We start from the raw sequence: 14,774 nt of genomic DNA on the forward strand, positions 1-14,774 counted from the left end.
TAAAGCAAGGGTGTGTTCTAGCACCCACGCTGTGATATTATGCATTGCATGATATTCTCTGCTGCCCCGACTGATGCCTTCCAGCACTGCCCTGAAGGAGAACACCTGAAGTACAGAACTGACTGAAAACGTTTCAATTTGCGGTGACTGCGCGCTGTCACAAAGCTGAAGGAAACTATGCTGCAAGACTTTCATTTTGACAACGATTGACAACATTCAGGAAACATGAAGCCTCTGGACAAAATACTTTCTTCAGATGCTTTTCTTTATATGGAAGAACCATATAAATAGGTGTTTGGAGTTCTGCAAATGCTGCGGAAAATTATTCTTGCATTTAGCACTCTCAATGAAGATCTAACGATGCAAAACCAGAACTACCGGCAGGTAACCCTTTCTTCTTCATCACATAATTGTTTCTAGTGTCAATTCTACAGTTTGCGTGATCAAGCGTGCTTGGATGTTTTTCTTTATACATCTATTTCACCAAAGGCTTCATTTCTTTTATTCCACTTTGTGCTAAACTCACAAAGTGTTTCCTGGTTTTCATGTTTCTCCCTGCAACATGTAGAGACATGAACAACTGCTGGGAAAAGACACCTTTGGACACCTTCTCTGCACACTTTATTCCTGCAAACCATGGATAAAGTGCTTGTGCTCTTCTTTCCCACCATGGTAAAACTGGTATACACTTAATTGGCACATTTAAATTACTTACAAGTCCCTGGTAAATTATACTAATTATAAGCTGGGTCTGTAAATTAAATACTGCTAGTGACCTGCAGCACTCGTGCCACCCGGTAAAGTATCCTGTAAACCTGTCTCAGTCCTAACACTGCAGCCTCTAGTGCAGTTTTAAACAGACATTTCAACTTGGCAAAATAAACCTTTTGCATGGCTGAAACCTTCTTTAGCAATACTTATAAGTCACCCCTAAAGTAGACCCTAAAGTTTCATAGGGCAAGAAGAATGGTAGTTAATAGTAGGACACGTTACTTAAGTTTTCTATGTCTTGTCAGTAAAAACCCCTAAAGCTGTTCTTCAATGTGGCAAGGCTAGCCTTCCCTATATTAACAATGGGTGACCTTATTATATTTAATTAGTAATAAATTCAGTTTGAGAACAGTTAGAAAAATACTTCTTTCACTCATCTGAATTGTAATTTTAAATCCTCTTTAATAGCACAGTCAGATTTTAATTTACTATTATGCAAATGCCAACTTTAGAAAGTTTTTACCATATTTGGGATATGAGCCGGTTCAGACTCATTAGGGAAGTATCAAGTATCAAAAGTAGAAAAGAAACAATACCCCCATTAACCAGAGTTTAAACTCTGCTGGCCTCTGTGAGTCCTGACCTCCCCCAAGTGCTGTCCTGCACATCATGGACCCTTGGCTAGGGCCAGAGAGTACTTCTAACTGCTCAACTGAAGGTTTCACTGAACGCAGTGCACAATGGCACAGCGCCTCACAGAACAGCACCACCTAGCTCCTGTTCAGCGGATTTATCGGACCTGACGCAGAGACTTGCATCGCAGAACCCTGCAGCTCCCAATCTTCAGCTCCACCGGGCCAGACGCAGAGCTTCATGTAGCAGCACCACGCCACTCCCGATCAGCGCTTCACCAGACCCGGTGTGGGGTGATGCAATCTCACATGACAGCACCGGACAACCCTTTAACGGTTGCTTCAACAGGTCCAACACAGCGTCTTCGCACCAAAGGCACTAATTAAACCTGGTCCATGATCCAGCCCGTGCTTCACTGTGGTCACCTGAACTGGTGAGGGTGTCCTGTTACTGTGCAATCAGATACCCATAATTGGTGCTTCGCTGCGGTCACCCTGAACTGGTGAGGGTTTCCTGTTCCTGTGCAATCAGATACCCATAATTGGTGCTTCGCTGCGGTCACCCTGAACTGGTGAGGGTGTCCTGTTCCTGTGCAATCAGATACCCATAATTGGTGCTTCGCTGCGGTCACCCTGAACTGGTGAGGGTGTCCTGTTCCTGTGCAATCAGATACCCATAATTGGTGCTTCGCTGCGGTCACCCTGAACTTGTGAGGGTGTCCTGTTACTGTGCAATCAGATACCCATAATTGGTGCTTCGCTACGTTTGATGCTATTTTTACTAAAATGGTCAAAACATTACACTGATTCTACTGATTGGATTTTTGTTTTCATGGTGCCTGTTTATTTATTAAAATATCTTCTATTTTTCTACATTGGTTTGTGATTCTTATTCTTTTTGTGCTGTGTTCCACTTTAAAACTCTTACAGTGCTACATGAATACTTTACACGTTGCTCATACGTTAAGCCTGACTGCTTAACCCGAGGGTTAACCTCAAGTTTACTTAGTGACATTTGTGGTTCACCCTGTCAAGGACTGAGATTATTATTAGAACAGGGTTCTCACTCCCTTCAACCAATAATCCAGTTTCATACAGACACTTTTATAATCCTACAAATATCTCTTCTTTTCTTCACTTGGACAAGTCAGGTTTTCCATCTTCTGCTTTTTATCATCTGACATTTGAATGTTCCACATATTTATAATTTTATCATTTTCTGTAATTCCTTCATCTCACAGTAACTGCATATTTGTGTTCCTGTGTGTGTCCACAGATGGGTCAGTATTATTGTTTACATACATAAATTATTGCCAAATGTGCTGCATTTCTATAATTGTTTGCATGTATGTTCATTGATGGTGTGTGTGTTCCTGATGTGTTTGCAGGTTTGAGAACTGACTCAAGCTCTTCCCACATTCACTACATTTTAATGGTTTTTCCCTGTGTGTGTTGCTGATGTGTTTGCAGGTTTGAGAACTGACTAAAGCTCTTCACACATTCAATACATTTGAATGGGTTTTCCCCTGTGTGTGTTCTTTGATTTTTCCTTGATGTTGAGGAAAGACTAAAACTAATTGCGCGTTCACTGCAATGGTACGGTTTTTCCAGCGTGTATTCGCTGATGTTGTTTTAGGTTTGATAACTGGCTAAAGCTCTTCACACATGCACTACATGTGAATGGTTTTTCCCCTGTGTGTGTTCGCTGATGAGTTTTAAGGGCTGATAAGTGACTAAAGCTCTTCACACATTCACTGCAGCTAAATGGTTTTTCCCCTGTGTGTGTTCGCTGATGAGTTGTAAGGGCTGATAACTGACTAAAGCTCTTCACACATTCGCTACATTTGAATGGGTTTTCTCCTGTGTGTGTTCGCTGATGTTTCCTTAATGTTGAGGGAGAACTAAAACTACTTGTGCATTCACTGCAACAGTACAGTTTTTTCCCTGTGTGTTTGCGCTGATGTCGTTTTAGGTTTGATAACTGGCTAAAGCTCTTCACACATTCACTACATTTGAATGGTTTTTCCCCTGTGTGTGTTCGCTGATGAGTATATAGGTTTGATAAGTGGCTAAAGCTCCTCTCACATTCACTACATTTGAATGGTTTTTCCCCTGTGTGTGTTCGATGATGATTCCTTAATATTGATAATGCACTAAAGCTACTCCCACATTCATTGCAATGGTATGGCTTTTCCCCGGTGTGTGTTCGCTGATGAATCCTTAATGCTGAAGAATAGCTAAAGCCATTTCCACATTCATTGCAATGGTATGGTTTTTCCCCTGTGTGTGTTCGCTGATGTAGTTTTAGGTTTGCTAATTGACTAAAGCTCTTCACACATTCACTGCACTTGTGTGGTTTTACCCCCTGGTGTGTTTGCTGATGCCTCTGAAGTGTTGATAACTGAAGGAAGCTCTTCACACATTCAGTGCATTTGAATTTTTTTTCCCCTGTGTGTGTTCGTTGATGTCTTTTTAGGGCTGATAAGTGACTAAAGCTCTTCACACAGTCACTGCAGTTAAATGGTTTTTCCCCTGTGTGTGTTCGCTGGTGTGTTTGTAAGTTTGAGAACTGACTAAAGCTCTTCACACATTCACTACATTTGAATGGTTTTTCCCCTGTGTGTGTTCTTTGATGGTTCCTTAATGTTGAGGAAAGACTAAAACTACTTGTGCATTCACTGCAATGGTACGGTCTTTCGCCTGTGTGTTTGCGGTGATGTCGTTTTAGTTTTGATAAAAAACTAAAGCTCTTCCCACATTCACTGCACTTGAATGGTTTTCCCCGTGTATGTGTTTGCAGATGTTTTTGGAGCTCTGATGATTGACAAAAGCTCTTCATACATTCACTGCCCTTGAATGGTTTTTCCCCTGTGTGTTTGCGCTGATGTTGTTTGAGTTTTGATAAACTATTAAAGCTCTTCACACATTCACAATATTTGAATGGTTTTTCCCCTGTGTGTTTGCGCTGATGTTGTTTTAGTTTTGATAAAAAACTAAAGCTCTTCATACATTTACTACATTTGAATGGTTTTTCTCCTGTGTGTGTTCTTTGATGTTTCCTTAATGTTGAGGAACAGCTAAAGCTAATTGCGCATTCACTGCAATGGTACGGTTTTTCCCCTGTGTGTATTCGCTGATGTTGTTTTAGGTTTGATAACTGGCTAAACCTCTTCACACATGCACTACATTTGAATGGTTTTTCCCCTGTGTGTGTTCGCTGATGTCTTTTAAGGGCTGATAAATGACTAAAGCTCTTCACACATTCACTGCACTTGTATGGTTTTACCACTTGGTGTGTCTGCTGACGCCTTTGAAGTGTTGATAACTGAATAAAGCTCTTCACACATTCAGTGCATTCGATTTTTTTGTCTCCTGTGTGCGTTTGCTGATGGTGCTTTAGTTCTGAGGACGAGCTGAAGCTCTCACTGCATGTGGATGATTTTTCTCTCTTGGTTAGAGTCTCTGGGTCATGTATATATTTTTCTACATCCGATGACTGTGTTACCTGGAGGGCCAACATGGCTGATAAAGCCTTAATGTTATTCTCACACTCCATGTATGTGTGTGGTATTTTGCACACTTGATTTCTAATTTAACAATAAAGTGCAATGGGAACTAAATACTTATCACACTCATAGTACGTTTAAGGCTTCTTTTTTGGGTGATTGTGTCTTTAGATTGGATAATGGTTTTGCTCACTTGTGGGTGAAGATCCTTCTTTCTCCTAGTTGATGCAAACTGGGAAGTACTCTGTATTTCAGACAGCAGAGCTCCTCTTTCCTTTACCCATCACATGTCTGGCTCCACTCCCTGTGCCTCGCTCTGGCTCATGTGGTTTAGCCAGAAAGAGTTTACAATACACCTAGAGCGTGGAATGATGGTCTGTTATCATTTTGGGACAGAGCACTGATGTAAACACATCATACTGATCCCACGATCAAAGCTTGTGTTGGACACTAGTTTACACAGGAGGTGGTTTGTCAGTGTTGTTGTCTTAATTTTCTAGAGGTCGTTTCTTTGTCTTGTGGTGTGGGGAGGTGCACAGCTCAGACTCTTACATTCACTGAACTGCCCTTGACTGCTTCTTCCAGGATCAGCCAGTTAATGTGCAGGTTCCTCTGTCTCTGACTGCACTGAATTTGTGCATTCAAGGCTTGTTTCCTGTTGGATATAAAAAGATTGAAAATCACTAAATGGAATGGTAATGGAATGTGAATACACAATGTTTATCTGGTTGCAAAGGTCCTCTGTTCTGTGCCACGTTTAAAACTTATCAAGGGACATTTCACCATACACAGTTATTTTATGTGATTGATTACGTCACATCTTCTTTACTTCGTAAAAGGTGGAGATTTACCAGTGTTCACAGAGTAACTTAGTAAGGAAAGGGCTCTCACGGAGCACCAACGTGCTTATGAGATGCAACTTTAGGTAGATGCACATAAGCAATATTTAACTTAAACACAAACAAAATGTGGAAACAGAGCTGGATGAGGGCATGATGCTGTTACTTAAGTTAGAGGAAGTATGTAACAAAGGTAAATCTTCAGGAAGTATATAACAAAGGTAACTCGATTCACACTCTTCTTCACAATCCTTTCCTGTTCACACTGGATCAACTCCAGTCTTTACCTTGTTGTTTGCTAAATTATCTTTGCCCCCTGGGGTGGGTCAAACGTTTCTGGTTTCTTCAAACCTGGAAGATTAAAGCATTATCCTGAGTTGGGGTGGATTTCCTAGCACCATAATATCCCTCCATCTCCCTGAAACTAGTGCAGCGCAAACAGCCCAGCTCTGGCCCTTACTCTGTACACTAACAAGAGATTCATTAGTCCTTCCGAAAGCAGATAAAGTTTGGATCCTGTTGCACTTTCGGCTGCAGCTTCTTTTAGGGCTTTTTGTAAAATAGAATGAGAGGTTCATTGGAATACCTACCTTGACATCATATGTGCAGACAAGGCACACAAACAACAGCAATATCAGTCATTTAGCTCTTAATAGAGTGAATCCATCACATTCAATAATTGACCTGACATATCCTAGCAGCCAAAAGATGTGTTCATATTAAACAACTGATGCTTTTTGGCAAGGATATCTGACTCAGTGTTGTCTGTTTGGTGCTGAGGAGACTACTTTGCAGACAGATAGGGCTTTGGCAGAGCTGGAGGAGGTGTCTGTTGGCCGCAGATCAATGGAGCATTTCTACCTTTGGGCATTTCTTATTGCCAGGTGTACTTCATGTCCTTTTCATCACCTGCCTCCCACGCCCCTATACCTGCATACTCACTCTACAGGGACCACTGTTAGTCAAAACATGGGGCGCAACTCGAAACCTGTACAAAGCAGAAAACAGGTAACATCCTGATAATCAAACGGCCATGGTTGGCATTACGGGCATCACAACCTTCATTTTTAGAAGCTGGTCTGTTAGGTACAAACAGAGGAGGTGCAAAGGTAGGTGCTTATGAGGTACAAACAGAGGCGGTGCACAGGTGGTGCTTATGAGGTACAAACTGAGGCGGTGAACAGGTAGAGGCTTATGAGGTACAGTGTTCCAAAAGATTGAACTCCATTCTGCTAATTAGGGTAGGGGGTCTTTTCAAGGACTACATGCATTAATCTTGCAGGAACAGTAACCCTCAGTCACCACTGGGTGACATGCTTCATCATCGGGACATGCTCTTCGTCAGGCTAGCACTGCAATGCCTGACGGGCCCTACTAGAGGGCCCTTTGCCGTAAATCTTTTTAAGAAAGAATGGCAGTAGTGAGTGGATGTGAGAGGGGCAGGGAAAACAGCGAAAATTGGCTTAAGGAGTCCAAGAAAACTATCTTTAATACAACCTGGCACCCCTGCCAAGGTTAAAAACAAAAAAGGGGGAAGTACAGAAAACAATGATCTGGTTCCCTACCAACAACTAAATGCATGTCAACCACTCTAATTAGAGATTTAGATATTATGGAGCTGTATGTGGGTATTCCCTACACCACAGAACTGTCCCAGAATTCCTAGTTCCAAACAAGTTGGTGGAACCCTTTCTTCGTGGAGCACAACAGGCAGCCCACCTAGGGGTGTGACTAGCCTGGTAGTGCAACACGCCTACCTACAGAACTAATTTCCTGCCTGTCCTGGTGCCAAACGGGCTTCAGGTCAGGGGATTGCCTCTCCCAGGTCTGCAGGAAGTCGGGATCGCATAGCAATGGCGGCAGGTACTTTGAAGTCCCTGGCCTTGGTATGCAGCTTTAATAGCCATCCTGCTGGAGGAGGTGATAGCACCTTCATATGGAGCAGGCATTGTTTCTGGCCTCTGAGAATGTGGGCTCTCACCTCCAGGAGGTCAGAAAGTCATCAGTGGTGGCAGGCTGATTGAAATCAGCACACTAGAGCAGTGGTTCCCAACCCAGGAACCCCTGGGGGTCCGCGAAGCCTCCTCAGGGGCTCCGCGATTGCTTAGAAAATTAAACAATATTAACAGATTAGGTCCCAAGCTTTCAGTAATGACTTAGTGAGGGACCCCCGGACTCCAATAATGATGCAGTGGGGGCCCCCAAGTTCCAGTATTTATAAAGTAGGTGTCCACATAGGTCAAAAGATTGTGAACCACTGCACTAAAGGACTAGTAAGTTTCAGGGGGAACCTCTAAAGTGCCCTCTGGGTGCATGTCATAATAAATCCAATTCCGGCGTCAGTCAGGGTTTATTAAGATGAGGTGTTTGATACCAAACACCATAGGTTTCAGTAAAGTCATTATATAATTGGGTAACTCGTAATGACCTGTGCCCAGTACATACCTTAAGATGGCTTCCTTGTTCACTTGGAATATCCAGCAATTGAACTAGACATCACAGGGGCATATCTGCTTACACAGACAAGTCTTCACATGTATTATAAAGCACCCTGCCTTAGGGCTCCTAAGGCCTGTTGTATGAGTGACATACATATAAAAATGCATTGACGTTTGGCATGGCGCACAATGATCGTGCCATGTTGTGTTTTCACTCATGACTTGCACCATGACACGCAGTCTGCGATAGCAGGCTGGGTGAAATTTGTATGGAGGTCGCTTAGGGTGGCACAATACATGCTGCAGCCCATAGGGAGCCTCTTTACCCATGCCCTAGGTTCCCAGGGGTACGGTTTACTAGGGACTTACAGGGGTGCTAAAGTCCTGCCAATTGTTTCACAATTGAGCAGGTTGGTTTTAGGGCAAAGAACACTGACACTGGAGCTTGTTTAGCAGGCTTTAGTGCCACTGTCAGAGTCACAAACTAGCACCTAGCAGTTCAAATGGGTGCAAAAAGTGGGAAGACATCTGCAAAGAAGTCCAGTTTCCTACATACATTTACACGAGAAGGGGCACAATGGTTCGTTGAAGCGGACTTACATCAAGCATTACACACGCCAAGAGGGATTATACTTTCTTCTCTGCGTTACATCCAACCTACACATGACTAGACTGTTACATGAGCACCATAGGCCTTCTCCGAAAGACACCAAGGGCAGAGATTGGGCCAATGTCTCTGGCAGAGCAGGTACCCATTACGTCAACAACTCACTACACAACTGCATTCATGAACAGTGGCTACTGCGGGATAAAAGGGTACAAAGCAAACCTATAAGAGAAGAGACCCAAGAACAGACAGCCTCTATATCAGGGACGGTGACTCACAGGACATCTCCACTCTCTGGAAAACCTATAACTTGGCTGCGATAGCAACCAGGCAAAATAAGATTATACAAGAACGAAAGCGACAAACTAGAACTAAAAATTGAAGAATTAGAGGTAATTCATAAGAGAACCAGCAGCTTCAAGCATGGTGCACAGTTCTAGTCCTCAGATCCCACGTGGAAATGATAAACACAAACAAACCACAATACGAATTACGAAGCACCAAAGAACGGGTGGGAATAAAGCAGGCAAGATTATAGCTTGCAAATCTAGGGTGAAGCAGATGAGAAAATGGATCATGGCAATCAAAGATGGTCAAGGACTCAAAATAACAGATCGTTCAGGCATCTCAAATGCATTCAAGAGCTAACATACGCTGTATACAGCTGAGACCAAGCCCCTGGAACTTACACACAACTGTCGACCATCAACCAATTTAACATCACTCATGGCATCACATGCAGGAGAGCCTGACCGCTCCATATGAACAGAGGAAGTCATAGCAAGTATAGCCAACCTCCAAATAAATTTAAAAAAAGCACCAGGCCCACATAGGGCATCCATACGATTATACAGAACACTTTATCATCCTACAGCCCCAACATTACGGTTCAGTTTTTCTGAAATTGCATTTCAAAACAATAACAGCATTATTTACCCAAGGGTTATCCCCACTCACCCCTCGACAGGCGCAGTCTCACATTCTCCTGTCAGATGCTCTGCCATTATGTATCATTCTTTAGCTCTAGATTCTATTCACACTGTGACTATCTGTATGTCTCCACGAGATCTGGGGCATGTAAATGCTCTCAAGTCTTTATTGCAATACCGGGCCCCAGGTTATCGCAAACTATGATCATTGCCATGTCATGCAGAGAATTATTATTATTATTTGTCCTAAGATAAACAGGATGGGAGTTCCAATGTTTTGACGCCAAGGGGCTTATTTTCAAGCCCCGTATAACGCTGGTACATCACTCGTGGTGACGCACCAGCGGCGCATAGTGCAGACTCATATCTACAAGGCTACGCAATGCCACTTTGCGTGGCTTCTCATGGCCTTGTAGATACTGTGTAAGGGAGGCGCACCATGGGTGTTGCTGTGGGTGTTTTGTGCCTGGATACCCCTAGGGATGACAGTGCAGCGCTATACAAATAGGAATTGATTGATTGATGACCAATGGGTATTGACGCATTCCCAGATTTACAAGAATCTGCGCAACGAGGAAAAATATCTTTTATCTTTTTTTAATTATCCCCATTGTTTCCTCTTTTCATGCGTACTGCACAGGGCTCGAAAAATTTACTCGAGGACTCGCTATGGCGAATCATATTTGATCAGGGCGAGCTATTTTTAGGACTTACTCACCCTTTTCGCGAGTTGACAAAGAACAGATGTTCTGTTCAGTCAAAAAGTAAAGGAGCAATAAAATAAAGCTTTGAAATCTTGTTCTCAGATGTGACCTCTGTTGACAGACAGGTCCTAATTCTAAGAGTGGCAAGGAGAGGTCACTAGATCTCAACTCTCTGGCGGCATCTCATTACCCCTGGAAGGGGTAATGAGATGCCGTAGGATATTTGAGCCAGGCGTGTATTGTACCTTCTGGTTATTGGCAGCCAATGAAGTTTGGCAAGAGCCAAGCATGCTGATGGCATTTTGGGAAGATCCAGCAGTACTTGGGCTGCTGCCTTCTGGATAACTTCCAGCTTTTTGGTGACATAGGAAGGACTGCCTAGATGAAATGTCCTTCTGGTTTCCATAGGAAGCCACTTGAGCGTCTGTCTAAGGGCTCTCGAAAGACAAAATATGTCCCTGCAACTTTCTTTGCCTGGGATGCCATAGTCAGATCTTTATGCAGTTTGACCCCCAGGTTCTTCACTTCTGGGTTTGGGGGTGGGCGTTTCCCGAAACACAGTGGTCAGAGGAAACAGTTCCATAGTGAAGGGTTATTTCCAAACACTATGACCTCTGTTTTATTCCCGTCCATCCAACTTTTGGGAGAGAAGACCTCTCCCATGCCCAAAATATGCCAGTGTCTGTGACTTCACCATCTTTTTGTTCCAGAATTTTTTTAGATTGAAAATGTGACAGGTGGAACCTTGAATTAATCTCAGGCACTGGTATTTAGTCTGGGCCACATCCCAGTTCATTGTTTTTTGTCCACCATGCCACCTCAGATTAGACCCAGACACATACAAATCAGTCTTTCTCCTGCTCCCACAGGGACAGTCCTGCCAAACTGCCAAACCAGGTCCTCCCTGAATCAGAATACAAGCAACCAAAGGCCAGTTTGCCATAGTTGGGGCTCTTCAGTCTGGTGCAGCTTATTCCAGTGGCACAGAGAGCTCGGTACCCACGTATGGGTATAACCCATGTACTTAGAAAAATGATGGGCTGAATCCTTGAATTAATCTGAAACACTGGCAGTTACTCTTGGCTACAATCCAGTGTCTAATCTCAGTGTATTTATACCAATTGTTCTCTCGAAAGGTAGTCCCTATTTACTTGCTCAAAAGATTTAATTTCAGCATGATAGAGAATATCACCGATTTTATTGCATCTCTCCTCTCTTCCCTGCCTAATAGGCTCTCTGTCCAGATCCAGGCTAAAGTCCGGATTCCAGTACAGGGGTGTAAAGAGGACTGCATGTTCCGTGAGCCCTAACTGTTCTCCTATTGCGCCCCATGTTTGCAGTGTTGTCCTAGTTATGAGAGAATGTGTCAAGCTGCTGGCCCCACACTTTGGTTTTTGCCACAGGATTTCCCGGAGGAAGGCAGCTGCCAATTGACGGCCAATGAAGCACCACTGATGCTCTGATCTTGCCCTAGACCACACTAATAGGAAGCTCAGATGTGTGGCTTATAATAGGCCTTAAAACCCGGGCCCCCCACGCCTCGACTGGTCAGGGGCCGGGTGGGAAGTTTCGTTGACATTCTAGATTTTTACTAAACTCAATTCGAACTTGCCTTTAAATTTTCTTTACAGAGACGGAGACAATACCTCCCTCCATTCAGAAGCTATTAATTACAGTGCTGCCCAAGCTGGGGAAATACCGCACACAATGCTCTGTGTACATGCCAATCTCCTGAATGTGGATGCCAACATATTCACAAACATACTAGCCCACGAGAGAAACTTGTTTGAATTTGGCCCAACCTTGGTTAGACGGGTCTTTAACAGCTATACCAATCCACAAACAATAGTGAGCATAGATGGAGCTATGTCACCATCACTACACATACTCGGGACATAAGGTAGGGCGGCCCTCTCCCTCCCCTCCTTTTAACTCTGTATATAGAGCCGACAGCAGAGAGGGTGAGGTGCAGCGCTAACTTTACAGGAATAAAAATCAACATGAATAACCACGATCTTGCTCTCCATGCATGCAACAACTTGGTGTTCTTGAGCAACCCAGAAGGGGAGCAGGAGGCCCAGGGCAAACAGGAACAAAGGGGCAAGCAACAACAAACAAACAAGCAACAACAATGGAGCAAGCAACTGGACAGGCAAGCAACAGCAACAGAGCAAGAAACTAGACAGGCAAGCAACAACAATGTGGAAGGTGGGGTGGGAGGACAGAACAAGCAATACAATTTTGGGGCGAAGGGGCAAGCAACAAGGCAGGAGGGGGGCGAGGAAAGCAATACAACACAAGAGTGATAGGGCAAGCAATGATGGGAAGAAAAAAATTGTCTTCATTCTTATTTCCTTTCTTCTCTTCTAAGTACTGTTTCCTTGTCCACTGTGTGTCCTTCCATTGCTAGTTTTCAGAATTCAGAGGCAAAGCTAACTAATAGTACACAACGGGTGGGCTCTAAGCCCCCTGTAAGTAAACAAAATGTCTCACAAGACTAACTTAATGGGGCAAGATAATACCTTGTTTCCCACTACACGGTTCAGACCTCTATATGCATATATTTATCTACTCAGAAAAAGCTTGGAAGAGGGTTAGAAGAGGGAGCAGTGAGGAGCGGTCTTCCTAGGAGTCGGTCGGTCGGACGCACAACAAGGTGTGGCGTCCCAGAGAAAACAGCAATTTGTAGCGCTACACTTATCACTGTAATGATTTACTTCATTTGGTCCAGGGATTGTCCTTTTCAGGATGCAGAGACTACTTAATTATAGAGCTATTTATCACCTGACCTAAAAACTTCCACTCTTGGCACTTATGAAGGGATTAAAAGCATCAATCTTTCGACCTCTGTACATAAAAAATAAAAAGGATCTCTAAAAACATGCTGCGGATGCAGCCCAGTAGGTACTGTACACCACAATAAATGTGGAGTGTGACCCGACGATGAAACGTACCTCCTCAGTGGGTGAGGGTCTGAGCATGTGAAGAGGATAATCCCTGGACCTAATGAAATAAATCACTATATGGAGAATTGTAGCCCTACAAATTAATGTCTTTTTTCTGGAACATCACAACTTGTTGTCTACACTTGTGACTTAGGAGGAAGAGTGGTGGCTCAATCTAATCCTCTTGTTCCCTTGATATTCAGACTTATTCCCAGTGATATATTCAAATATGACTTACCAGATGCAAGACGTGCAGAGTTTGGCAGCTCAGAAGATTTACTGATCGTACCTTCGGCATTTGACTGCACAGGTGGCGTGTGGTAAAAGGGCTGTGGTGTTCTGCAGCTGAAATAGAAACAATCACTTTATTCAGGGATAGATATACAGATGCGTTGAGGAACGGATCATACTTCATGTTTTGTCATTAAAATCAGCACAAGAAGAGGAACAGCTGCATTGCTATCAGAGGGCCATGCAGTAATGTACGGACTTGTGTGGTGGACCACTAGCAACAGGGAGGAAATCTTGTGAGGAACTGGATATTTCTTAAGAAGATCAACCTCTTGCAAGACTTTGTGGCAGCCACTTTTAGTAGTCACTATAAAACTAAAGCGTGGATGTTTGGACATTGCATTGCAATAGACAGTGTAGCAGGGTGCAGTAGATGAACACACCTAGCACAATGCTCAGGATGAAGAGCTGGAAGAAGCGCTGACCACAGCAGCTGAACACACCTAGCACAACGTTTAGGATGAAGAGCTGGAATAAGCGCTGGCCACAGCAGCTGAACCTACCTAGCACAACGCTCAGGATGAAGAGCTGGAAGAAGCGCTGACCACAGCAGCTGAACACATCTAGCACAACGCTCAGGATGAAGAGCTGGAAGAAGCGCTGACCACAGCAGCTGAACACACCTAGCACAACGCTCAGGATGAAGAGCTGGAAGAAGCGCTGACCACAGCAGCTGAACACACCTAGCGCAAAGCTCAGCATGAAGAGCTGGAAGAAGCACTGACAACAGCAGCTACAAACACCTAGCACAACGCTCAGGATGAAGACCTGGAAGAAGCGCTGACCACACCAGCTACAAGCACCTAGCACAACGCTCAGGATGAAGAGCTGGAAGAAGCGATGGCCAAAGCAACTGAACACACCTGGCACAACGCTCAGGATGAAGAGCTGGAAGACGCATTGACCACAGCAGCTACAAACACCTAGCACAACGCTCAGGATGAAGAGCTAGAAGAAGTGTTGACCACAGCAGCAAAACACACCTGGCACAACGCTGAGGATGAAGAGCTAGAAGAAGCGCTGACCACAGCAGCTGAACACGCCTAGCAGAACGCTCAGGATGAAGAGCTGGAAGAAGCATTGACCACAGCAGCTGAACACGCCTAGCACAACGGTCAGGATGAAGAGCTGGAAGAAGCGCTGACCACAGCAGCTGTACACGCCTAGCACAA

At 44.0% G+C, this 14,774-nt stretch overlaps 1 pseudogene; it reads right to left on the minus strand.

Annotated features, from left to right (window-relative positions):
- Positions 1 to 1,134: 1,134 nt before the first annotated feature.
- Positions 1,135 to 13,660, minus strand: LOC138287221 (zinc finger protein 850-like; annotated as a pseudogene).
- Between the last annotated feature and the right edge of the window lie 1,114 nt (positions 13,661 to 14,774).

The sequence above is a fragment of the Pleurodeles waltl genome, chromosome 4_1 (assembly GCF_031143425.1).
Source record: "Pleurodeles waltl isolate 20211129_DDA chromosome 4_1, aPleWal1.hap1.20221129, whole genome shotgun sequence".
NCBI classification, from domain to species: Eukaryota; Metazoa; Chordata; class Amphibia; order Caudata; family Salamandridae; genus Pleurodeles; species Pleurodeles waltl.